This window comes from Trachemys scripta, chromosome 9 (genome assembly GCF_013100865.1).
Source record: "Trachemys scripta elegans isolate TJP31775 chromosome 9, CAS_Tse_1.0, whole genome shotgun sequence".
Classification (NCBI taxonomy): domain Eukaryota; kingdom Metazoa; phylum Chordata; order Testudines; family Emydidae; genus Trachemys; species Trachemys scripta.
Genome location: NC_048306.1, coordinates 40082377 through 40110053, shown reverse-complemented (window position 1 = coordinate 40110053; position 27677 = coordinate 40082377). Strand labels below are relative to the sequence as shown.

Below are 27677 nucleotides of genomic sequence, written 5' to 3'. Positions count from 1 at the left end.
CGTCCTTTCGGGATCCCTTTGGGATCCCCCTACGTTACTGCCATTCCCTCCACATCACTAAGCCACTGGCTCTTTTTGAGCTGCCAGGTCCAGTCCCCATCTCCTCCCCCGCCCCCCAGTCTCCGGTTTGGTGGAGGGTTTTTTTCCCCTCTCTCCCTTCCCCTCCTCCTTGCACACACAGAAGAAAGGTAAGAACACCCCAGGGGTCAGACGGCCATTCACATTCCAGAGCTGCTCCTCTCTGCTGAGGAATGCTGACTAAGGCCTTGGCTACACTTGCGAGTTACAGAGCTGTAAAGGCTCTCCCAGCGCTGTAACTCACTCCCCGTCCACACTGCCAAGGCATTTGCAGCACTGTATCTCCGTGGTTGCAGCGCTGCATGTACTCCACCTCTCCGAGAGGAATAGCGAGTATTGCGCTGCCGCTGCAGCGCTGCAGCGCCAGTGTGGCCGCCCAATGCGCTGTGAATGGTCTCCAGAATTATTCGGCAGTATCCCACAATGCCTGTTCTAGCCACTCTGGTCATCAGTTCAAACTCTACTGCCCTGGCCTCAGGTAACCAACCATGTGACCCACCCTTTACATTCCCCGGGAATTTTAAAAATCCCCTTCCTGTTTGCTCAGCCCGGCGTGGTGTGGAGTGCTATCAGCGAATCTTTCCAGGTGACCATGCCTCCATGCGCCAAGCGAGCCCCAGCATGGAGCAATGGCGAGTTGCTGGACCTCATCGGTGTTTGGGGGGAGGAAGCAGTACAGTCCCAGCTGCGCTCCAGCCGTAGGAATTACGATACCTTCGGGAAGTTATCAAAGGACATGATGGAAAGGGGCCATGACCGGGACACCCTGCAGTGCAGGATTAAAGTGAAGGAGCTGCAGAGTGCCTACCACAAAGCCCGCAAAGCAAACGGCCGCTCGGGTGCTCCCCCCGTGACTTGCCGATTCTACAAAGAGCTGGATGTGATACTTGGGGTTAACCCCACCTCCACTCCGAGTACCACCATGGACACTTCAGAGCCGGTGTGGGGGGAGGAGGAAGAGGAGGAGGAGGAAAACAGGAGTGATGGTGGTGGGCCGGATGGAGACACCATGGAATCCCTGGAGCCATGCAGCCAGGAGCTCTGCTCAAGCCAGAAGGAAGGTAGCCAGTCGCAGCGGCCAATACTTGGTGGAGGACAAACAGAAGAGCAGGTTCCCGGTAAGTGGGTTTTTTTTCGGGAAGAAATTTTTTCAGTGCGGGCTCTTTGGGAGAGGAGGGTTAGGCATGCATGCCTAGATGTGGAATAGTGCATTGATGTGGTTTATCACATCGCGGTAATCGGCCTCGGTAATCTCCTCGAATGTCTCATCCAGAATGTGTGCAATGTATTTGCGTAGGTTTATCGGGAGAGCCACCGTGGTCCTTGTTCCAGCCAGGCTAACATGTCCGCGCCACTGTGCCACGAGGGGTGGGGGGACCATTGCTGCACACAGGCAAGCTGCATATGGGCCAGGGAGGAAGCCGCATTGCAGTAGAAGACCCTCCCTTGCTTCCCAGGTCACCCTCAGCAGCAAGATATTGTCCAGGACGAACTCCTATGGAAAATGTTGGGACAGTGTTCAGTGTAGGTGCCCCCTGAAGCTGTTGGCTCTCCCCAAGGCACAGAAACCCAGAGGACAGTGCAGCCCTGAAACAATCAGTCCCCCTTACTCACCATTTTGAGACTCCCGTGGGATAGGTGTGCTCTGTTTCGGAGGGGAAAATTATACTATTGTGTAGACCCTGTGTGTTTTCTACTCCTTAAGTGCGGGGGGAATCATTACTCTGTCTGGTATAAACAATGATGCCTCTGTTAAATGTTGCATTTTGCCTATACAGCTGCATCAACCTTGAGACCTCAGCTGTCCCTCTTATCGCCTGCTCAGAGACTGCAAAGACTCAGGAAGAGACCGCGAAAAAGCAAAGAAGACATGCTGCAAGAAGTGATGCGGCAATCTTTTAAAGAGAATGAGAAAGCACAGGACTGGAGGGAGAGAGAAAGCAGGATCCGCCAGGAAAACGCAGCGCACCGGTGGCAAAGCATCGCGCACCGGCAGCGAAGCACTGATAGGCTCATAAGCATCCTGGAGCGCCAAGCAGATGCTATCCAGGGGCTGGTAGCCATGCAGAAAGAGGAGCAGTACCGCAAATGCAAACGCCACCCCCCACTACAGCCCTTGTCCCAAAACTCTTTCCGTTGTGCCCCACTGTCACCTCCAACCCACTTTCCCCAACTTCCGTGTTCTTCACGCCACCCGCTGCCTCCAACACTAGTATCTTCACCACCCAGCCCTGAAAACCATGACTCTTACCCTCTGCACTCAACCCCCATCACCATGCAGTATAGCTGTCCTGAAGTGCAGCACTCACTGCACAGCACACCAGACAGGACATACGCGAATCTGTGATTGTACCATTCCCCACTCCACCGCCTTGTTTCTTTTCAATAAATATTTTTTTTTTCTTTTCAATAAATGGATTCTTTGGCTTTGAAAACATTCTTTATTATTGCATAAAGTAAAAGACTCCTTAGCCTGGGAACTGCAAGTCTGCTTGTCTGCTAAGCAGACACTGATTCCTAAAGATTGGAACTACTGCACTTCACTCCTGTGCAGGGCACCAGATATCACTGCTGGTTTTCAGACTCAAATTGCTCCCTCAAGGCATCCCTAATCCTTGCAGCCCCGCGCTGGGCCCCTGTAATAGCCCTGCTCTCTGGCTGTGCAAATTCAGCCTCCAGGTGTTGAACCTCGGAGGTCCATGCCTGAGTGAAGCTTTCACCCTTCCCTTCACAAATATTATGGAGGGCACAGCACGCAGATATAACCACGGGGATGCTGTTTTTGACCAAGTCCAGCTTCCCATACAGAGATCGCCAGCACCCCTTTAAACAGCCAAAGGCACGCTCCACAGTCATTTGGCACCGGCTCAGCCTGTAGTTGAACCGCTCCTTGCTGCTGTCAAGGCTCCCTGTGCAGGGTTTCATGAGCCACGGCATTAACGGGTAAGCGGGATCTCCAAGGATCACAATGGGCATTTCAACTTCCCATACCATGATCTTCCGCTCTGGGAAAAAAGTCCCGGCCTGCATCTTCCTAAACAGCCAAGTATTCCGAAAGATGCGTGCATCATGCACCTTTCTGGGCCAGCCTGTGTTAATGTCAATGAAACGCCCACGGTGAGCCACAGCGCCTGGAGAACCACAGAGAAATACCCCTTCTGATTAACGTACTCGGATCCTAGGTGGGGTGGTGCCAGAATAGGAATATGCATCCCATCTATCGTCCCTCCACAGTTAGGGAACCCCATTTGTGCAAAGACATCTACTATTTCCTGCACGTTACCCAGAGTTACGGTTCTTCTGAGTAGGATGCGATTAATGGCCTTGCAAACTTGCATCAACACGATTCCAATGGTCGACTTTCCCACTCCAAACTGGTTTGCGACTGACCGGTAGCTGTCTGGAGTTGCCAGCTTCCAGATTGCAATAGCCACCTGCTTCTCCACTGGCAGGGCAGCTCTCAATCTCGTGTCCTTGCGCCGCAGGGTGGGGGCGAGCTCCTCACACAGTCCCTTGAAAGTGGCTTTTCTCATCCAAAAGTTCTGCAGCCACTGCTTGTCATCCCAGACTTCCGTGACGATGTGATCCCACCACTTGGTGCTTGTTTCCCGAGCCCAAAAGCGGTGTTCCACGGTGCTGAGCATGTCCGTGAATGCCACAAGCAATTTCATGTCATACGCGTTACGCGGCTCGATAGCATCGTAGGACTCCTCACCCTCACTCTCACTGTCACTTTGGATCTTAAGGAATAGTTCGACAGCCAAATGTGACGTGCTGGCGAGACTCGTCAGCATACACCTCAGCAGTTCGGACTCCATTTCCCGCAGACAGATCGCGCTGCACAGAAACCGTTGAAAGATGGTGCCAAAGGTGGATGGAAACAAAGGTATTTGTGGGATGCGAAGCGATGCATCACGGGGCATTGGGACAGGACCCAGAATCCCCCGCACCCACACCACCTTCCCACAACCCACGGCACCAGAATGGGAAAAGGTGCTCTGTGGGATAGCTGCCCATAATGCACCGCTCCCAATAGCGCTGCAATTGCCGCAAATGTGGCCACGACAGTGCGCTGGGCAGGTGTCAGTGTGGACAGACTGCAGCGCTTTCCCTACTCAGCTGCACAAAGTCAGGTTTAACTCACAGCGCTGTACATCTGCAAGTGTAGCCAAGGCCTTAGAGGCTAGCAACAGCCTGCTGTGGTACTGAAATCAGGAGCCTGCTTGCAGGCCACTTGTGCCTTCTCCCAGCTGCTGAAGGCAGTCCTAGCCTCCTCTTGCATTAGGCAGCCATATCTGGGAGAGTCCGACAGTTGGAACCCCACTGATTATCTCAGTGTCTGGTGAAGCTCAGCAGAGATCCCTTTCCACGCCATCTAAGGGCCCCTAAGGAAGTGATCCAGGGAGCATGGTGAAGCATTTCACTATTAGGCTAGGATTGCACCAAGGGGAATGTGGCCCTGCAGAATGCCAGAGGGAATGTGCTTAGGTCGATAAGGGATACACTAGGATGCTCTTCAAGGTACTGGGAACAACCAATGTCCCAGGGGATATGCTGGATAAAGCTGAGGGAACAGCAGCAAAAAAAAAAATGGTTGGCATGTATTAATTTGAGCAAATTTTCATTGGATCATGTTCACAACACCATTTGTATTTGCTTTCCTCAGCTATCAGAGCCCTCAAGCTTCCCTAGCCACGCACACTTGTGAGAAACAAATTCTGAGCTCGAATATCCAACAGGAGCAAACTTCAGCTTGTACATTATAAGTCACAATGTATTGCTGTGTTGGTTGGTTACATAAGCCATCCAATCAGGGAAGAGAAACAATGCCACATGACTCACGTAAGTAACCCACACAATGTAACGGGTGAGCACTGAGAATGTGCTGCAGATGGAGAACTGTTCACTGAGGACATTGGTGTGTATCCCCAAAGAACAAGAACCAGCTGGTTGTGCAGACAGAAAGGAATTCACCAGTGAAACACAGTCTGGTGAGCTCTAGAGTCGGGATGTGTGAGTCCGGGATGCACCAAGAGGTAGCATGTTGGGATGAAGCTAAAAGACTCCTCAGAGTGCCAGACAGAATCACAGGACAGCCCTGGAGGTGACCTGTGGATACTCTGCAGAGCACAAGATTCTCACTGAGGCACTGGGAAAGCCAGGAGGTGCCAGGACCTACAGATGAGCCAGAGAATACTTGGGGGCACTGCAGGCTGTTTACATGCCACAGAGCATGTTGAAACTCATCTAGGGGCACCAGACCCATGGATGGGCCAAGGAGCACAGCAAGATGCTCCACAGGGAGGACTGATGTGCAGAGTGACATGCTGAGATGTTCCTGGACCCACCAATAGACAAGGGAACAAAGCACTTAGAGTGGAATCAGAAACACCACTGCCACCAATATACATATCAATGGATAAATATTTTCATTGTCCCAGGGAGCCTTCCCCATCATACTGGGGAAGAACACGCAGGTCCCAGTCCCTATGCTGTAAGAACTCCCCCCACCCCACCCACAGTGATCCCAGAGGCCAGCAATAAGATATTGGGCTCCATGTTAAAGGCTGAATTATCAATTAAATGAGCCAAATGCACAGGGCTGGGCTCCCATCTATCCACTGGGTTCTCGGTCCTTTGCTTGCTGACATGAAGCAAGTTGCGGGGGGGAGAGGAGAAGAAACATCTTGAACTCTAGTGTGGAGCAGACAGCTGTCCTCTGTCCCAGGACAGGGCATGAAGTAATGGGGGCAGTAGGAACAGCTTGGGATAGGGAGGGGAGGTGGGGAAGAAAAGGGTTGTGAAGAGGCTGGTGGAAGGGAGGAGTTCAGCAAATGCTCAGAGCTCAGCCAAAACACAGGGCAACTGGAGCAAGAGCCATTAACATACCAGAGGTCAGTCTCCTCCTTACCCTTCTGAAACAGCTGCCCACGAAGCTCCCTCCCGCCACAATTCCACCTACCCAAAAGCACAACACAGCCGAAGAAGTCACTAAGTGACGATGACTCAGGGACCCTCGGCTCCAGGTTTAGGGTCATATGCTACAGGCCTGATCCATAGCCCATTGATGGCAATGCAGCCCAGATCCTCAAAGGTATTTAGGCACCTAACTCCCATTGCTTTGTGGGAGCAGGGCACCTAAACACCTTTGAGGATCCGGGCCTGGGAGTCTATTGACTCCAATGAGCTTTGGATCAGTCCCAAAGCTCTCTAGCTCGGGGGGTTGGGTGGAGAGTTCTGGACCTCTGCCATAGACTCACACAGAGCTCTCTCTCATACCCACCCAGGCTGCATCTTCCTGGAACCCCTAAGTAAATTCCCTGCATTTCTGTGTCGTTGCCCCTGTGACATTTCCACATGGCTCAGTTACCACCAACTGGCCCACCACAGAGTATGATGTATTTGTTTGCACTGCAATAGAGCCCCAAGGTCACAATTGGGATCAGGGCCCCGCTGTGCTGGCTATGGCTCCAACATAATCCCTGACCTTAGGAGCACACAGGCCAGGATGCTACCTTGTGTCTGTGGCAATTTCTGTGTATGACATGTTGCTACCCTGTACAGGATTAGGATGGCCAGGGATACATTCCCATGATAAAAGAACACCACATCTATTTTTGCTCACTGTGAACAAATGGGGAGAGCCCCTCCAGTCTGCGTGTGCTTCTCCCACTTCTTCTTGCTGCCCATCTCAATCCCCCTGAAATCTCACTTTGCCCTCATGTCGGACACACCCAAAACAGATCATTCCCCACCTGCATGTTGCATCCAATATACATCATATGCCCAAGGGAGGAGAGCTGTTGCATGGGGTGAGTTTGCTTAAATACAGAGTCCAGGTTAATTCTGGTGACTGCAGTTCCCCGTCTGCTCTTTTCGGAGGGTCGTCACTGGGGAACTGATTCAAATCAGATGAATGGCAATACTTTTTCATGTAGGGTCCAATGAGCCTGTGAAACTCACTGCCACAAGATGTCATTGAGACCAATAGCTTGTCAGGACTGAAAAAGAAATGGGCATTTACATGGAGAATAAAAACATCCAGAGTTAGAATAGGAAATATTAAAACACTACATAAGAGTTTGGGGAGGCATATAAACCCTCCTGCTTCGGGGCACAAGCCCCAACCTTTAACTACGAGATTTAGGAGGAAACATTCCTTCTGGGCAGGCTATTCCAGACTTGCCTACTGCAGGGTTCCTTGTACCTTCCCCTGAATTAACAGGTACTGGCTATTGTGCATGTCAGGATATTGGACAAGATGGACTATTGGTCTGATACAGTCTGCCAATTCCTTTTTCCTATCAGTACGGGACCTCCAGCACAATCCTTAACCATTGAGCTAAAGGAGTATCTGTATTAGCAGGGAGATGTAGTAGGCTCTTACCTTCTGAGGACCAGCCACTAGAGGGGGATGAGTAGCACATGTTGAATCAGTGGATCAAATCTCCACTCAGAACACAATTCTGGTGATGTGGATCTCTGCTGAGTCAATTTTTCTCCTCAAAATGACTCAGAGACCACTGCTTTCTCTAGTTCCCTCTGGAGAGACAGTTATTCTCAGCCCCCTGTAGATGTTATATTTCACAAAGCACGTGGGAGTGATAACTTTTTGGCAGGGAGAGAGAGAGAGAGAGAGAGCTCTTGCTGATGCACCGCTTGGGACATGAAGGACAAAGGACATTTTACAGCTTACCTGCCACACCAGCTGTTCCACCTGATTCTATAGACTTTGCTAAAGCACATCTCTTTTGAGGGGAAAGGGACCAAATAAAAATCCCATCCCGTGTAAGCAAAGAGCATTGCAGTGCTCTGAACCTGTGGTCATAAAGAACATCAAGGAAACTGCTACTCTGGAAGAAGGGAGAGAGAATGGAACGTCTCCTAGCTGGTGGGAACTCAGCTGCCAATAATGAATGGCTTGTTGGCTTCAATAATGAGACACCAAATTTTGTTCCTGTCATTTCTGAGAGAGAACCTAGAGGACAAAATATTCCTCAGTTGGGTGTCGTGTTAATTCTTGAAGAGATGGGTTATATCTATAGTCAGCTGACTAGAGCAGGAACGAGTGATATTTACGAGAGGATGTTGGGGGACAGAGGGAAAGTAAGACGGTGGCAGTTTTTATGTGAGTTTGCTAAACAAGAAATCCAGTTTAGCCCTCCTGATGGATTACTTCAGGGGTCAGCAACCTTTCAGAAGTGGTGTGCCGAGTCTTCATTTATTCACTCTGATTTAAGGTTTCATGTGCCAGTAATACACTTTAACATTTTTAGAAGGGCTCTTTCTGTAAGTCTATAATATATAACTAAACTATTGTTGTATGTAAAGTAAATAAGGTTTTCAAAATGTTTAAGAAGCTTCATTTAAAATTAAATTAAAATGCAGAGTCCCCCGGACCCGGGCAGTGTGAGTGCCACTGAAAATCAGTTCGCGTGCCGCCTTCGACACGCGTGCCATAGGTTGCCTACCCCTGGATTACTTGTTTCATTACAGATACAATGAAGACAAGGTTCTGGACTAGCCAAGTGCTTTATGCCAGTACTTACAGTAGTCTGAAAAAGGTGGGCCTGAGAGTTGGGGGAGCTGTCATGATCTGAGAGCAGCAACTTCGAACAATAATTAAAGTGCGCCCAACAGTGACCTGGCTCGATTTTTATTTTTTCGCCGAGCCTGTGGCCTTCCTGGCCCACTTTAAGCATTTTGTTCTGAAAGCCAGGAACAGCACCAGTTATTCTGAGATAGCAGAGGCAGGACGAGAGTTTTTTCAGCTCTCCATGGCCTATAAAATTACTCATAAGCTTCAGTTAGGGCAGAAGGAGGCAGTGCTTCTCAGAGGGATTTGCTCACATCTGTGTAGACTGCATTGACTTCTCATTTTTTTTCCTGGTGGAAGCCTGGAAGTTCATTATGACCTATAAAGTCCTGCCTGGTTCAGGCACTACTACTTTAGAGACTGCCCCTCTCCCTCAGCTTAGTCCAACAGCTGAGATGAGCTTGGACTCTCTGTCTCTCTCTCAATTTGAATGCCGGGGTGAGAGTCAGTCTTGGTGCAAGCCCCTTGGACTCTGGAATTCATTTCCAGCATTGTTCCAAGGGGATGGGAATTGGCCAACCTCCAGGCCATGCCATCAGTCCTTTCTGTGCAGCAGGGCTTTGCTTTGAGGGGCTTGAATTTCTCATGTCACCTGGGGAGTAGTTTTCCTGGAAAACTTCCCTCATTGATTTGTTGTCAGTCTAGGTTTGTTTTAATCTGCAGGTTTGTAATTGCTGTACATGTGTCCAGTGCCTGGGACAGATAACTCAGCTGTATCCCACACTGGGGCTTTGAGTATAAAAATTCACTGTGTCTCACCCTTCTCCCCCATATCGCCCCAGCAGCCAGGGGCGTTATACCAGGGGTAGGCAACCTATGGCACATGTGCCAAAGGCAGCATGCGAGCTGATTTTCAGTGGCACTCACACCACCTGGGTCCTGGCCACCGGTCCGGGGAGCTCTGCATTTTAATTTAATTTTAAATGAAGCTTCTTAAATATTTTATAAACCTTATTTACTTTACATACAATAGTTTAGATGTATATTATAGACTTATAGAGAGAGCCCTTCTAAAAACGTTAAAATGTATTACTGGCACGCGAAACCTTAAATTAGGGTGAATAAATGAAGACTCGGCACACCACTTCTGAAAGGTTGCTGACCCCTGCGCTATACCAACAGGACTGGCACAAACCACTGCCCTAACAGAACTGACTCTGTATCCCCTGCCCCCTCTTGGCTCAGCCCTTGGAGGACACATCTGACCAGAGGGCAGCACCAAGTGGCTCCTGCGTTAGCCCCCTGTCAAACTGGAAACTTACAAGGTGAGAGGAGGAGCAGCCAGCACTGGGGTGGGAATGGGAGAGGAACAGCCTGTGTAATGTGAGCCTGTAGGTAATGGTGGCCTCGCTCACAGAACGCGCTTTCCAGAACCATCACTTATGGTACATGATCTACCTGGAACCTTAACCACGCAAACCAGTTTCTGTGTGATTCCCCTCAGCACTGGCTCACAGAGCTGGCTGGATGCAGAGAGGGGGGTACGCTAAGACACCCGACGGGATGGTTCAGTGTGATCCCTACCCACCACCTGCCCTGCTGAAGGCACAGTCCTTCCCAGCGCTGCTGCTGGGGCAGTGTAGCTCTGAACTGCCTCTGCATTCAGGGCCATAAATAAGCCCTAGGTGGCTCACAAATAGGCCAGGCGGTGAGAGAGTTCTCCCACCTTATCAGTGTGGGGATCTCATTTCCACAGATTTCCCAGGAGGCTTTGAGTGCATCTTATGCTTGTAAAGGGCCTTACCCAACTCTTCAGACCCAACAGTCCAACCCCTACCATTTTTGCATGGGGGAATCTTCATTAAACCATTTCATTTCTCTCCCCCACCTCTGTCTTAGTTTCCCCCAACAGAGCTGTACCAAGCCAATATTCAATGCAGCTGCTGACCTAGCCTATGGTATCTGTGTCCACTATACACTTGTTGCCATGGATATGAACACATCTTGGTGTTTACACACCAGCCCATTCTGCAGAGCTTTCCTCTCCAGGTTTACGGCTACACCAGAACTCCTCATTTTTTTTCTAATTCGCAGTTGCCAATGGCCCGCTGTATACATAACAGACACGTCTCTTATTACGCAGCTGCTAAACCTCAAAAAATATGTTTTTAATAATCACTTTGTATTTAATTAACATGCAACAACTCTCCTGTTAAATCTCAATTAACTCTGAATATGAGACACTTAAAGTGTGACCGGCACAGCTACTGGTTCTCTACAGCCTCTCTTATAATGATGGGGGAGGAGAGAACGTGGGATCCTACCAGAGCAAAGGATAACATTGGGATTTTCCTACATGGCCCCATTCAAAGAGCAAACATCACTGCCTCTCGTGAGGCATGCAGTCACCAATGGAATTTTGCCTCACAGTCACTTTCTTGAAATGAGCCAGCAGCAGCAGTAGCAGCAAGCAAGAAGCAAATGTCCTGATTTTATAGCAGGAGGATTCTGAACAAGGTTACCTCCTCCTGGCCCATCATTGTGCTGCTGTGCCCAGCAATATGGCAGGGAAGGAAAATGTCTTTTCTAAATGGATATTCCTGGTGCATTTTTTCCCCTAGCGTGTTTGCTATAGGGTATAAAGCTCCCCCTAGAGATCTTTTCAAGGATCTTAAATACACAAATCCAGTCACACCACGCCATCGCAGAGGAAATGTTGTGTTGTTGTCGCTGTATGTGTGGCCCAATGGAAAGAACACAGGACTAAAACCCAAGAGATTTGGAGTAAAATGTTCAGAAGCACTTCAGTGACTTAGGACGTAAGACCTAGATCCTCATAGGTATTAAGGCACCTACCTTCCATTGAAATCAATGGGCATTAGCACCTAACTTCCTTTGGGGATCTGGGCCTAGGCTTCTAAGTCACACAGGGTAAGTCTACACTGCAGCAAGTCTCAGAGCCCAAGTCTACAGCCTCGGGCTTGCAGGGCTCATGCTACAGAGCTAAAAATAGCTCCGTAGACACAGGGCCGGCTTTAGGCCAATTCCACCAATTCCCCCGAATCGGGCCCCGTGCCTAAGAGGGCCCCGCGCCCAGTGGCAGGGCCACCGGGGTGGGGGCAAGTGGCCGAGAATCCCTTCCCTGGCTAGAGGCTCCTTTTTAATTTTTACTCACCCGGCAGCACTCCGGGTCTTCGGCGGCACTTCAGCGGCGGGTCCTTCACTCGCTCTGGGTCTTCGGCAGCACTTTGGCAGCAGGTCCTTCAGTGCCACCAAAGACCCGGAGCGAGTGAAGGACAAACCGCCGAAGACTATGAGTGCCACCCGGTGAGAACAAGCCCCACATGTTTTTTTTACGTGTTTTTTTTTATTTTCAGTCATCCCTGCCGGGGCCCCGTCAAAACTGTTCGAATTGGGCCCCGCACTTCCTAAAGCCGGCTCTGCGTAGACATGTCAGCTTGGGCTCAGAGATCCATGCCCCTCCCCAAGCTCCCCAGGCTATTGTGTGAGCCTGAGTCTGTGGACCTGGGCTCTAAGAGTCACTGTTATGGGGTTTCTTTGTTTTGCAGTGTAGACATATTCTAAGATGTTTTCGAAAAGTTTACCCCTGAAACTTATTCCCAGCTCATTTACTGCTAACTCGCTGGGTGTCCTTGGGCACCTTACATATACCTCATTGCCTCCTGCCCCTCCCCCCCCCCACATGGAGATAATGATATCAACTCGCCTTCATAAAGCACTTTGAGGCCCTTGGATCTATAGGCAAGTGGTAAGTGTATATAATACACATTGGAGGCTATTTTTTCCTCCTGGGCAGAAAATTAAATAGAGCTTGTAATTCATTGTGGCAGTCCAAAAGGACAATGCTGTTTGGGGCTGCAAAGGTAGTGGTATCATGTCACACATCAGGGCAGTGAAAGTACTTCTCTGCTTGGGGTGTAGAGTGGAATCCTGCACACACAGTTCTGCACGCCAAAACCATTAGAATTTCTACAGCAATAGAAATGTTCCTGGTGCTCTACAGATAATGCCCCTATCATGTGTTTTCAGGAGAGATTTAAAAGAGGGGAGAGGAACAGGATGATGAGCCAATTCAGGAAGATACCAGAAGGACGTTAATAAACAGGAGGGTCCAAGGGAAAAACCAACAAAACTGATTAATGGGGTGAAGGGACTGATGTACAGGATGATTAAAATAACTAGCTATGCACAGCATAGTTTTACTAAATGAATACCAAGGAAGGTTGTAAGAGTGTGTAAGGATCTGTTGGGTCTGAACACAGAGAGGGGCTATTTAGGATGGTTTGGGATGTGAGGGTATAATGGGATGAAATTAAGGACACGAAACATTGGGTGAATAGCAGGACATACAGGTCTGTCGCATCTTACACGCATTTAACATGCGCGATTTCAGCTTTACACGGTCGGCAAAAACGAAAACAAAAGAGAAAAATAACAATTTTAATACTGTACCTGTAGTGCAGGCGATTCCGCCCACCATTCAACTCAATGTAATTTTGACTATACACGGTTTTCGCTTTACACGCTAACCACGGAACGGAACCCCCGCGTAAGATGAGACTCGCCTGTACTCCCAATGGTAACATCTATTGGACCATGGATGAGGCTCCCAAGAGAAGTGATGGAAGCCCTGTTGCTTGAGAAATTTAAGGCCCGGTTTTCTTCAGCAAGCCCAAGCAATTGTGTGTGCCCAGTTTGCACGTACAAATACAGACGCCCCCCGACTTACGCAATCGTTCCGTTCCGGAAAGCCATACATAACTTGAATTTTGCGTAAGTCGGAAACGTATACCCGTAAGTTATGCAAAAATTTCCGCAACTCGAAAATCCTATTTCTGGCTTATGGAACTTTTTCCGCAAGTGCAAATTTGTGTAAGTCGGGTCTTGCATAATCCAGGGAGCGTCTGTATAATGAGTTGCATGTGCAAACAACTCCAGTTATGCATCTAACTGCCCTCCTGTATGTACAAACACCTTGCACACCCACAAAGTCAGCAAACTCAGTAGTATATGCTCATTTTTGAAAATCAAGCCTCTTAAAGGCTGGACTCTGCACTGCAGAATATATTCCAGAGAACATTCTGCATTGTGAGGAGGATTGGTAAAATAGTGGCATGACATCATAGGTATAGTCTATCTCATGTTCTAATTATGGACCAGATTCTGCTCTCAATTGCACCAGTGTCAACCCTGAGAATCTCTATTAAAGCCAATGGAGCCACTCCAGATTTACCTGAGCATAAATGAGTGCAGAATATGACCTGTGGTACCCTCCTCCCAGTTGAGCAATTCAAGTTTCAGCTTCATAAGTATCACTAACAGGTTTAAGGTGATTGACCAACAACAGCACTTAGGTTAGATCCATATGAGGGTCTCCCTGATTATCCTGGCTTAGTACATTGTGCATGCAAAAAAATGGAGATTTCAGCAAGCCCAGAAAGTCCTGTCTCAGTGCTTTGAATTTATGGGCAGCTGAATGCAATTCCAAGCTGAAGGAAGAGATACCGATCTGCAATGCCCATCCGTGGTGAGCAAGTGCTCTCTGCAGTGCTCAGGACCAACAATCCCAGAGCCAGGGAATTATATTTGCAGAGTTGGCTGAAAGTTATTGGCAAAGAGCCCATGCGAGCTCGGTAAATAAAGTATCCAGATAATAAAAATACCCAAAGGCGCTGTGTAATTTTTCCGACGTCTTTGATACAACTGACAATACTGAGAGGGGACAAAAGCCTGTGCAGGGATAGGAGTGGGAGCTGCCAATGGGCACAGCCCTGCGATTAAAGGAGGGGTTGTCATAGAAGCATGCGATACCCAGTTGCTACAGACTGCCCCGCTTCACGCAGGTCCACCATTGTGTTCATACAGACAGATGGACAAGAGGGTGGATGACCTTTGTGGTTAAAGTATTGGCCTGGGACTGAGAAGATCTGGGTTTAATTCCCTGCTCTGACACAGTGCAAACCTCTATACCTCAGTTCTCCATCTGTAAAATAGGAAAAAGGATCGTTCTCTACCTCCGGAAGGTACGGTGAGGGTAAAACATCAATGTGTGTGGACCGAAGGAGGCCAAGAGTGGGGGTAGGGGAAACCAGGACACAACCCATGTCCCCTTCCAATCCTGCTATGGGGAGCCCAAGGTGGTGGCAAATTGTTTTCTCCCCTGAGGCTGGAAGAGGAGACAGGGTCAAGCCTGTGAGTTGCTGAGCCTGCGTGAGCCATGTTCCCCCACTCCTATGCAACTGGGACCCAAAATGTCTGCTCTGAGTCAGGCAGTTTCGGGACACTGGCTCAAATGCAACATATCCCTGACTGGGGGAGAATATAGGAGGGGAACTCTCCTGCCCAGCTGTCCCCCTATGCCAGTGAGTAAGCAGTACAGGGCAGTCCTACCCCTGTTGAAGATTCTCCTCCTTTGCTGCCTCAAGGGGCACTCGGGAGGGACTGAGAATCTGGCCTGTTATCCCAAGGTCTCCCCTTTAATCTGTGGGAGCTGCCTGGGATCACTGCTCAGAGCAGAGCAGCAGGGTTTGCCTAATCCCTGTTCCGCACACAGGCAAACAGGCACTCTATCCCGCAACCCATTTCGTCGTGACCCCTTTTATCTAACCGGAGGGCCTGTCTGGACCTCCAACATCTCATTAGTTCCTCTCCCTTTCCTACCATTCTTCTGACTTGAACAGTCATTCTTCTCTGTTGCCTAGCAACACGGCACAGACTCAGAATATTAACTAAGCCCCCTCCTCCAGAGACCTGCAAATGTGATAGCAGAAGGGAGGGGATCCAGGAAACGTGGGAATATACAGGGAGCCCTGTTCCAGCCTTCAGAAGAAGCAAGGTTTTTATCTGCAATCATCGCTTAGCATGTATATAACGTATAGAGCTATATATATCCTTATTTATTTACGTATTCAAATTGCAACCCCCCTCACACACGCATTTGGATTCAGAACTGGTTTCTATATTGAGAGGCTCGTGTGCATACCCACACCCACACTCCATAGCTGCATGCTTTCAATGTATATATTCTGGGTTGTCTATAGGCCAGAGCCTGGAGATCTTATTCAATTTTAAGGCAGTCCATATCCAGATGAAGCTTTCACCAATGTAAGGAAAATATTTAAGCATTCTACAGTATTCTTCCAGTACACTGCAGCACTGTTGTTGAAAGAGGCAGAGATGTGGAGCATTGCTTTAGAATATAGCAGTTTTTTTCAATAAATAGGCATTCGGAGTTTTGCCTTTCTAAGGACTGAGAACAGATTGAGTAGCTACTATAAGCTTTTGACCTAGGTACGTACAGTACTCCGCAACGTTTCCAAATACTGTAGGAATGCTATTGTGAACTGCAGTAGTTTGTATTGTTACTGTAAAATACTGCAGTATGTGCTGATCTAAAGATGAGCCATTTGGTACAGAAACAGATAGATAATTGTAATATTTTATATAGCACCATTCATCCCAAAGCACTTTTCTCTATACCATAGCACCCCCAAAATGCAGCCGGCTTCAGCACATAGTGTGGGGAAGGAAAATCTTGGCTAAGGAATCCTAGGTAAACTCTCACTCTGAGGATCATGGGATAGTTTAATGTGAACTCAGGATGCTCTCACCTGGAAGGCCATCATATTAGGAAGATGCATGGAACTCAGGTTATCAGCACTGGAATGAACAAGGGCTGAGTCAATCCTACTAGGGCTTGGACTTGTGGTTCCAGGCGATCTGGGGGGTTTCAAATCTAGTGCTTAATGCTAAGAGCTCCAGGTAAAGAGATGGACGGAGAACGCCATTTGAAGTGAGCAATATTTTATTGGGCCGACACAACTTGGGAATGGTGCTACAAATTCTTGAGGATCTTCTCCATTAACTATTTACATATATACAGAAAGAGCTTTCTTGTAACATGGAGAGCATTAAGACACTCCCTGGGGACTACAGAATCTTGGGCCACATTCACTCCCAGGGATGCAGGCAGATGGAAACAGCTTCACAGGAGGGTGGGGGCCCCCAACTCAGGGGAAGGGATTGGTGGGACTTCTGTCACTCTCCTCTGGTGGGAGAACAGCCAGGTCCCCTAGTGCCTGGCGGGAGGAGTCTACCTGGTAGGAGTGCTGAAACAGTGCCCCCTTCCCAGGCCAATCCTACCCATTTTGGTTCTGTACCAGCTGTCTTTGGGATTCCCAGTCTCTTGTGCAGCTGCAGCCCTACCCCAGGCAGACATGCCTGCGTCTTGGTAGCCCAGGTGGTGAAGCTGGCACTGTTGCTATAGAAATTTCAGTTCTATGTGATGGAGTGGAATCATCTGATATGTTGCATAGCCAACTAAGTCCTGTATCGGGCTTCTCCTCTACCAGGTATCCATGGGCTGGTAGGTATCCCTGGCTATTTCTGGGGGATAGAATCAGTAGCGGGGCACAGAGGCTACATTCTCATACCAAGGTTATCAGTGTTTCCAGCACAGAGGTGGTGGTGGGCGCATGTTTACTCTGAGTCTAAAACAAAATTGTCCCTTGCTTAGCCCTATAGAGGCATGTGGAGCTCGCCCATAGGAAACGGGGCAAGGAGCCGGATTTGTGCATCTTCCAGAGGGGTTTTCTCTTTGCTTAAACTTGGACCAAAGGAGGCACAGCTAGTCAAAGTGCAATGGAAACCCTGATTTAAAGCTCACGATACTCAGCATCTCATAGGGAGAAGCTGCATAGTTTTCCATTGGAAATAAGGCAATACCACCCCTAACTTGGTATTCTCAATCTCTCTAGGACCCTTTGAAATCCAGCTGCTACTGTAAAATTACTGATCCTTTCCTCCAGTTCTCAGATCATCCTCCGAGGGGGGATGCTGCAGAAAGCCAGGATGGTAGTGGCTGATGATGCATTTTTTGTCCCTTCCTCACCAACAGCCCTTGCTCACCATGTCCCACTCTTGGTTTAGTTCAGGGGTAGGCAACCTATGGCACGTGTGCCAAAGGCGGCACACGAGCTGATTTTGAGTGGCACTCACACTGCCCGGGACCTGGCCACCGGTCTGGGGGGCTCTGCATTTTAATTTAATTTTAAATGAAGCTTAAACATTTTTAAAACCTTATTTATTTTACATACAACAATTGTTTAGTTATATATTATAAATGTATAGAAAGAGATCTTCTAAAAACATTAAAATGTATTACTGGCATGCGAAACCTTAAATTAGAGTGAATAAATGAAGACTCGGCACAGCACTTCTGAAAGGTTGCTGGCCCCTGGTTTAGTGCATCCATTCATGCAGCTTCTTATACTTAGACCAGTCCCTGACTTCTTATCTCCCTCTACTCTTGCAAGCCCAGTTCTTCTTCCAGGCATATTTCCTATTTCCTACCATGGGCTCTTTACCATTGATTCATACCCTCATTCACTTGAATTGTTGCACTGTGCTTTCTCTGGTTTATATTGTAAGATTGTTGGGCCATATCCTTCTCTGTGTTCGTGCACATGAATCACTCTATAATCATATACTAATCCCAATACCAATCTTTAGTCTTTGCAATAAATTCCTGCAGGAAGCACAGAAGCAAAAGGTGTGATGAATTTCCAATTCAGAGAAAAATAAAGGGCCACGTGTTTTCTTCTTTGAAATGTCCCCTGTGATCCACTAGGGACTGAACATGGGGAGCTGCCACATTTATGACGCACAGTATAGAGGATATAAGCCATTTTGAGTAAAATATGATGCTCCCCTGAAGTCTTGTCCAGAATCTGAACCAACTTATTAAGGACTTCAGAAAAGTTCTGTAACTTTCAGCCCCATTATTTTATATTTCCCCACACGTTTGTTTTTCCTGGTTCTAGCTGGGATAACATGCATAAGGAACAAAATATTGCACCAGCCATGACAGAATTCCAGTCTAAGAGCCTGACCATGGGATCATGAGAAATATGGACCACCTGCAACTCCCAATGACATTAAAGCCAAACCCTTAATTTTGCGGACACACGATGTTTAGATAAAGCATCCAAACTTTGCAGGTGCTTCCTTTCACCAAACCAAAATGTTGGACATTTGAAGGAATCTGAAGAGACACAGGAGGACAATATCTGAGCAGTATTACATAGGTACCATGGTGATGGGTATTTTGAAAGAACCTGGGGATTAGACAGACAAGTAGATGGACAATCATTAAAGAAATGAAAGAGAAGAAAGGGAAGAAAACAGAAATACAGAAGGAAACAGACTCTTGGCATGGGTCTGGAAATTGAGTTGATTTATTCTGAAAATCTGTTACAGATAACCAACTCTTTGTCTGCCTTTTTCAAATGGTCAGGAATATGGCAATGCCAACTTGGTCTCTCTAGTCATTGAGTAACACTGACCTATTTTCCAATTTCTAAACCAGGGCGTCTCTATGTAATCAACATTTGTGTGTGATAATCAATTTCAGACCAGTGAATTAGGAGCACTACAGAATGCCGCACAACTGTTTGCTTTATTAATAATGAGAGCACTATCACACTGCTCCATCCACACAAGACTCTAACTCTAGTACCAAAGGATCACCCATCCCAGAGTGGAGAAGGCAATTTAGTCACCGTGTTTGTTCAAACCTGAGCTTCCTCCACATTGCTCTAACAATGGATTTACGTTGCATTCACTGAGCCAGATTCTTTACTCACATTGTGTAGTTCCTTACTCCAGAAGAAGGCCCATTGAAATCAGGGAGATTGCTAGTAGAGTAAGGCACTATTCGATGCAGAGGTGCTGGAATAATTTGTATAGTGGCGGTGCTGAGAGCCATTGAACCAAACTATAAACACTGTATATGATGGAACCCACTTCAAGCCAGTGGGTGCAGCAGCTCTCCACCCCTTCCCCAGCATCCCTAGTTCCAGCACCTATGATTCGATGTGATTAATAGTTTCAGCATCTAGCCGTTAGCTTTTAAGACTGCACTCATGCTGAAGAAAGATGCTCTGATCCTTGGCAGACTGCACTAAGATGCTATGTCTAGAAATCAGTTGAATGTTTTCCCCACCTCCTATTTCTCCAATCTTCCTTTTGGTTTGGGGAAAACATATAAATCCCATTTCTCCTAGTAGTTAGGTGGCTCTGTTGATGTAATCCACCATGCACCGGCTGCTCCCTACTGCGGGAGAAGATGAGAGCTGGGGATGTTTAATTAGTCATCATAGTACAGAAGAAGCAAAATAAACTGAGATGTGAGAATGATGGCAGGAGTGTAAGCATGCTGTGAATGTGACGGTGTAGTATGCAGGATTGGCAACTGTGTAAGGAAGCAAGCTTTGTTCAGGATCAGCCTTTTCATTCTCTGTCAGCCCTCTCTTGTGGGAGAGGTATGGCTACCTGTATGCATATAGCCACTACTTGGTTTCACAAGTAAATGTACACAAGCAAACTGTAAATTACAGCACTGCACCCAAGAACTTGAACCAGTGACAATAACTACATAACCTAAGCTGTACTACAGTGAACTCTTTGGCAGTAGAAAGCAAAGAGAAATATCAGCTGTGATGCATTATATTACAGCACAGTCTCTGGAAACCCCCAGCACTTGAGATATGTCTGCAATATCCCATTATATGTCAGCATCTGGGAACCCCCAGCACTGAGACAGGACTGCACTACCTCCGCTGTATCACAGCACAGCATCTGGGAATTTCCCAGAGACACATCTGCATCATCTCTGTATGTGACAGACCAGCTACCTTGAAGCCCTCCCCAGCACCGAGACAGGGCAGCATATTGCATCTGCTATATTGCAACACTATCATATCCAGGAACCTGCAGCATTGTGACATGACTGCATCACCTGCAGTATATTACAGCTCATAACTTCTAGCATATGACTGCATTAGCTGTGCTATACTACAGCAGAATGTTTAATATTCTGAGCAAGAAATTCCCAGATGCTGTGCTGTAATACACTGCAGGTAATGCAGTCATGTCACAGTGCTAGAAATTCCTGAATGCTATGAGAACACATTCATGACTTCAACAGGCATTACTTGTATCCTGGAATAAGATAGTAGCCACTAAGAACTTCCAGCACCAAGACATAAATGCTTCATCTCCTCTATGTTCTAAAACCTTTGGGCATCAAGAAGCAGTGAACAGAGAGACTAACCCACATTACTTCTAGTAAATTATTTGCATGTAATTTCCCTAGTTGGGCTTTTTTGGAGGGAAACCTATTTTAAGAGTTAAAGAGGTGAACAAAAAACCCATAACTGTATCTTTGAAAAGGACAGAGCGGACTGTAGATTCTCAATCTTTGTTAGGTCATCACTACCATTGGTGAATCCTTGTAGCGATGATGGTGTTTTCCGTCACTGGTAACTTTAAATATAGAAGATGAAATCCTGGCTCCAGTGAGGTGAATGTCAAAATGACTTCAATGGGGCCAGGATTTCATCCAGAAAGTTTGCCTACAAAGATGACAGGTTTGTGAAGGAATTCAAGATGGGGGATCATATATATACACTCAGGTGCCCACTCTGCTTTCCTTCTCATACAGATTCATTCTTCCTTCCTTCCTCCCTCCCTCAATCCTGCAAGGAGCTCTGCATGGCCACAGGACTGAGCCCATGCAATTTGCTTTTTGTGCATGAATCAAATACCGCTCAGCTATGGAGTCTAATAGCTCCACTGCTTATAGTGTCCACTTCTCCCCAGCCTCATCCAGCACAGCAACAGTAACCCATACACAAAAGGTAAAGTGAAAATAATAATAAATAACAATAATAAAAAAACAAAGAGCAGGTGTATATGCACATTCCAGTGAGAATACAAAATACTGCCAGGCTTAATGTGGGCAGATACTACCACAGAGATAGGCACATTTGAAATAGAGATAGACAGATAGCTCATAATAAAGATAAAGGATTATCCCTGTTTGTGAAGGATCAAGATACTATAGGCCTGGTCCTTCAAGGTCCTGAGCACCCTCATCTTCCCCGTTCACCTTCATCTCCCATGTCAAAATAAGGCTCAGTATTATGCACTCAGCTAGCTCAAAAGCAGCTCTGTTTATAACTTGCATTGGGCACGCGCCGAATGTCGCCTGCATAGAAATTGTTGCCTTTGCCTCGTAGGAAGAAATTTGGCTTTCAAATAAGTTTCTAGAGGTTGGAAAATAGCAGGCACAATATGTTACCTTCCTTAATTCAGACCGACATAGCGCAGTGTGCCCTCCGCGGTGCAGTCGCTCTCATGAACATGCACACAGATAGTGGAGTGTAGCATTAAGCAGTTATAAAAGAGGGTGGCCAGACAATATTCACTGCCTTCAGGGTCAGTCCTACATGGCACCTTGCCCCCCCTTCATTCTAATTGATTTCACTGCACACCTTCATCAAGCAAATGTACTATAAATATCCTATACATCGCACCATCTTCATTCACATCGCTGGGAAATTTTTCCACAGGGAAGCTCCATCCTGACCCTTTCCCCAGCAACAATAACCCTCCCATGACTTTTCAACTTGTCACCTGCGTCAAGGTTTATAAAATTTTAAAGCTAATGGTATAACAAAAACCCAAACAATGATATTGCAGATGTAGGAGTGCATCCTGGGATGAATAAATTATGGGAGCCACAAGAAGTTGCAAATACAGGGAAAGCAGCTGGATATGTAAACAGTGCTGTCCATGGTGCTTATATATTGCTTTTTGGGTTTGTTGTATCATTCAGCTTCACATTTTTGTATACTTCAGAGCAGGAGACCCAGTAGAAAAGTCACAGAGGGTAATTGTCTTTTCTTTTTTTAAGCACAGACAGCTGGTTTGGGGTTCCCACCCTTCCTGACTCCCATGCTCAGATAACACATGAATGGCTGAAGGGATTTTTATTAACTTCCTGATTAACTCAATTGCAGCATGAGAACACATTGGATGAATTTCATCTCCAAAAGTAACCTTCAGAGAAATTGCTAGTGCCAGTCTCTAACTGATGGGAGTTAGGAGAGAAATTCTACCACAGATAGATTATTCCATAACTATTGACTTTGGGTTTTTCCAACTCCCTCTGAAGCAGCTAGTACTAGCCACTGTCAGACGATACCAGACTAAATGGACTCGTGATCCAGTCTGGCAATTTCTAGGTTTCTTAATGCCATATTACACTTCTGCCATACTCCACAAAGTGAATCCACAGAAATGGCATTATGGAGCTCCATGTTCATTGTCTCTCAATCAGAGCTGGTTGGATAACATTTGGCAGATAATTTATACAGCAAATTTCCTTTACCAATATTCACAGGCACTGTGTTTCCATTAGTTGCCCAGCTCTGTTATCGATGATTTCTAGATCATATATGGTAATTTTGTATGATTTTATTTTTCAGCCTTGGAAATCCATCTGGAGATATGAGAGGAGTCAAGCTAGACTCTTTCCTTTGCATTGTCACCTGTAATGAAGGCTGCATTTGACCTGCAGAATCTTGATCAATACCTGCCTGGTTCAGCACATGGGATCCGGGACAGGTGATTATATAAATGTAAATGGTCGGAACTTAGCATGTAGTATGTAGGAATATGGAGTATGTAGGAATAAAACACTACTTTGGCGAGTAAAGTCAGAGGATAGGAGTCTGAATACATGCAGGAAGCAGCTCTGGTGAGCAGAAAGGGGTTATTTTTTCCACAGTCATTTTTCAGAGAAGTGCACTTTAATTATAATGTCACTGAGAAGATATTACAATTCCAGCACTACAGCCAAGCACCTCTTGCACTAAGGCATGACTCCATCACTTCTGCTACTATATAGTACAGCATCTGGGAACCTCCAGCACTATCACACAACTGAATCTGCTCTACCAAATGAGCACCTGGAAGCCTCCAACCCTGAGACACAACTGCATTGTCTCTGCTACATTAGAGCATGTAGGAAACTCCCCCCCCCACCACCATTCTGAGATATTCCTGCCTCATCTCCTCGGTATTACAACACTTAGAAAACTACTGTATCGCTGTAGGACAGAGCTGCATTACCTTCAGCATTGTAGCTGGCTGGAATCTCAATGGAAACTAACTTCTTGTGTAATACAGCACAGCATCCAGTAACCTCCAGCATTTACTACCATTCTCTCTGTGCCTGGTCTGCCACAACCTGTCCCAAGAGAGGGTAAACACAGCAAAGGGACCTGGCAGGTGAGGGGGCACTCCGATCACAGCAGCAGCAACCATTGTGCCAGAAAGGGATATTTGGGGATTAATTAATTATCCTACAAGGGGCAGTAAGGAACAGCGCTCGTTGTGTAACAATAGAAGCTATCTGGTTTCCGTGGCAACGCAGCCCCACTTGTGCACCTTTAATTTATTCCTTGAACGGTTATTTCCTGATTTCATACAGTGCTGAGAAATGCCTTGTTTTTCTTGCTGCTATCCCTGTGCCCGGACCCAGGGTGAGACACCGACCTTTCCCAGGGGGATTTGCTACCCAGCGCAGAAAGCAAGAAGTCAAAACTTACTCAGTGCAGAAGCTCACATCACACGGCGAATAAAACTATCCCTGGTTCCTTTAATGTCTGCTTGTTAAGATGGCTCCAGTCTTCAACCCCTTTCACAGCTGCCTCTCCCATTCTGATTCTTTAAGTTACAATGGCACTTCAAGGTCCTCATGTCAATTAGGGTTCCATCATGCCAGAGCCTTTACAGACATGTAGCTAAGAGATGCTGCTCACCCAGCTTATAGTCCGAATTGACAAACCAAAGGGTGGGAGGGGAAAACAGCAGCCCAGGAAAGTGACTTGACCAAGGTTACCCTGCTGGTGAGTGGCAGAGACAGGAATAATACCCAGGACTTCTGAATCCCAATCTGGTGCCCTGCGCACTGGACTGGACCATCTCCTTACCAGGCATACTTAGTGTGTCCATCAAGGGTACCATGCTAAACCCAGTAAGAACCTGAGCCCCCAGCATAGCCAGGGAAAAAGCTCCCACACTGAGAACATGACATAATAGTCACAGCTTGGAAGAACATCAGTCCAGTGAGTCTCATAGAGCCAGCACAGGGGGGAAGAAATGTCTGCCAATGAGCTTCTCTGGCAGAACCAGGCATCCCCAGCATGGGCAGACACAACACTTCTCAGCAAGGGTCCCCCTCCTCCATACACACATGTGGACAGATCACAGGAAAAAGCCACACTCCCAGAACGAGAGTCTGAGTGGTTCATCAGGCACAGGTAGGAGACCGGTCTTGCAGAATATCATTCACAGGCAGGCAGGACACATTCCTAGGAGACAGCACATGAGGTACAAGGAATGGGCAGGAGCCAGGTCCTGTCATACCCTACATGGGAGAGAGAAATGCCTTTGCAGTGAGGACACGACATACCCATCAAGGCAGCTAGGACAGTTCTCCTAAGAAGGGATCAATGTACCCAAGGGGGGAAGCAGACAGCCCCCGTCCATCCTGGTACGGGCCGGCCATAGCCAGTGTGGATAGGTGAAGCACCCTCTCATGTGGACCCAGCACAGATGTGATCAGTGCCAGTCTGCCAGTGGAGACACTACAGACATGGCACACGGGTGGAAGGCCTGCTCTCCTGGAGCGGGGTGAGCTGTCTGTGTTTGGCGGGATGACTGCATCGGGTTGAAAAGTGGTGTTAGCACAGTGGGAGGAAGGATGGTCCAGATGCAGAAGGCCTAGATTCAATTTCCTGTCATAGATGTAGGGCAAATCATGCAGGCCCAGATTCTCAAAGGCACTTTGGCGCCTAACTTCCAGTGCCTCTGTTCCCCATCTAACAGGGGGGTGATAGCACCATCTTATCTCACAGTAGGGTTGTGAGGAGACATACATTAAAGACTGTGAGGTGCTCAGATACTACAGTATTGGGAGCCAGAAACCTATACTGGAATTTTGAGTTTGTCCCACAAGACAAGCTGTTAGAAGTAGCAATAAGAAGCATATGCACCACCTGGAAGGCTGAGGGTTGACCTGCAGGGAAATCTAACCTGTCCTAGACAGATCCATGGGAAAGCCAGACCTCAACGCAGTACTCCAAGGCTTTACTGTGCAAGAACTTGCAGTGCAAATGGTTTCATCTGAGAACATGGATGCACCATGAGCTAAATTCAGCCCTCATGCAGATGGGTGCAACTCCAACTCAATTCAACTGAGCTGAATTTGGCCCAAGCTGTTCCATGTGTAGAGAAGATTTGAAACAAAAGTGTCCCCCCTCGACTCCTAAAAATCCCACCTCCCACACACAAACCAAGAGCAGGAGCACTGGTGGGCACTGAAATCAGACAGGAATGTCCGGACCCAGAGAAACAGGGTAGGAGCATTGGGACACAAAGGTTTTAATTCTCTTCACTGGCCAGGGAGCTCTAGATAAAGCTGGGCTTCTTCTACATAGTTCAGAACCGAGAGAATAGTGGAGTAACCTCCAGTGAATGTCTCCTTCACCCTTCCACCAACACAGCCTTTCAAAAGCAGCAGATCCAGAAGAAAAGCTTCCTGGGGGTGACCCCAGGGCAGAGGGAGGGGTCTTTTTCCTCATAACTCAGCAATTAGGTGTCCTTTGTTGAATGCCCACAGGGTTCGATGCACAGCCATCCCTTTGCTAGACAGTCACCAGTCCCAACTTCCAGCATGTGGGGAAGAAAACATGGGGGAGATACATGCCTCTCACACCCACTCTATTGACCCCCTGGATCAGCTCATCTGGGGTCAGGAATCTCTTTCCTGAACAGGGAGAGAAGCACCAACCCGACATTAAACCAGCCCAGCCCATCTTAGTACAGGCATCTCCATCTCTGGCAGCGTATTCTTGTTTCCAGACAGTCTCTGAAAGTGTTTGAAGCAGCAGTCATTGGACACATGCTGACTTGTAATGCCAGCACTGGCCCTGTGATGCTGGAAAAGAGCAGCAAACAGACACATCTGCTCTTTGGAGGTCTAACCACTGAAGGCTAGCAGAAATGTCTACTATGCCCAGGAACGGTCCCCTGCCACACTCTTGATGGAGCATTTGATACAATTAAACCAGCAGCCATTCTTAGAGATTCTCCACCTAAGAGCCCTAACAGACGGTAGCAAAGAACTCACAGAGTTTTAGGACAAGTCTACACTACAAAATTAAGTCAATCTAAGTTACGTCAATGCACAGTCATTAGAGTAATTGAATCGGTTTTGCACATCCACACTATGCTCCTTGTGTTAGCGGTGCCTGGCTTCACCAGGAGTGCTTGCATCTATTTAACTGCCAGTGTGGGGCACTGTGGCATGGCTTCTGAAAGGCAGCAACAGTTGACCTAACTATAGTTGACCTAACTACATCGACCCACATACTATTCCTCTTGGTCGGTGTAGTGGGCAAGTTACATCGGAGGGAGCTACATCTTAGTGTAGATGCTTGCAGAGTTAGGTCGACGTGAGCTGTTTGACATCGATCTAACTCTGTAGTGTAGATCGGGGCTTAGTGCTGCATAGACATCCAGCCAGAATAAAGGTGCTCATATAGGTAGTAGAACTTTAGCAGAAACCTAGCAGCTTTACCTGCAGTCACCCAATGATCTGAGACACTACAGAGGCAAAATCCACTATCAAGAATGGGGTGTACATGCCAGAGATCCCGCACATGTTGGAACATAGGTTTATTTCAGTATCATCTTGCAATCTGGCTGAAGATGGACAGCAAATGTCATGTGCATTCTCAGTGGCACATGTCTGCTGGAATCATGAATCAGGGGGAACAAGGAGTGAGGCACACAGAACCAAACCAATACATACACACATACAGAATGGGAAAAGACTGTCTAGGAAGGAGTACGGCAGAAAGGGATCTAGGGGTTATAGTGGACCACAAGCTAAATATGAGTCAACAGTGTGATGCTGTTGCAAAAAAAGCAAACGATTCTGGGATGCATTAACAGGTGTGTTGTGAGCAAGACACGAGAAGTCATTCTTCCGGTCTACTCTGCTCTGGTTAGGCCTCAGCTGGAGTATTGTGTCCAGTTCTGGGCGCCACATTTTAAAAAAGATGTGGAGAAATTGGAAAGGGTCCAAAGAAGAGCAACAAGAATGATTAAAGGTCTTGAGAACATGACC

The 27677-nt window shown here is 47.4% G+C and overlaps 1 protein-coding gene across 1 annotated transcript in view; it reads right to left on the bottom strand.

Annotated features, from left to right (window-relative positions):
* The window catches only part of LOC117883390 (gamma-aminobutyric acid receptor subunit beta-4), a 99716-nt gene that overhangs the window by 37920 nt on the left and 34119 nt on the right, over positions 1-27677 (bottom strand). The gene's annotated exons all lie outside the window — the stretch shown is intronic.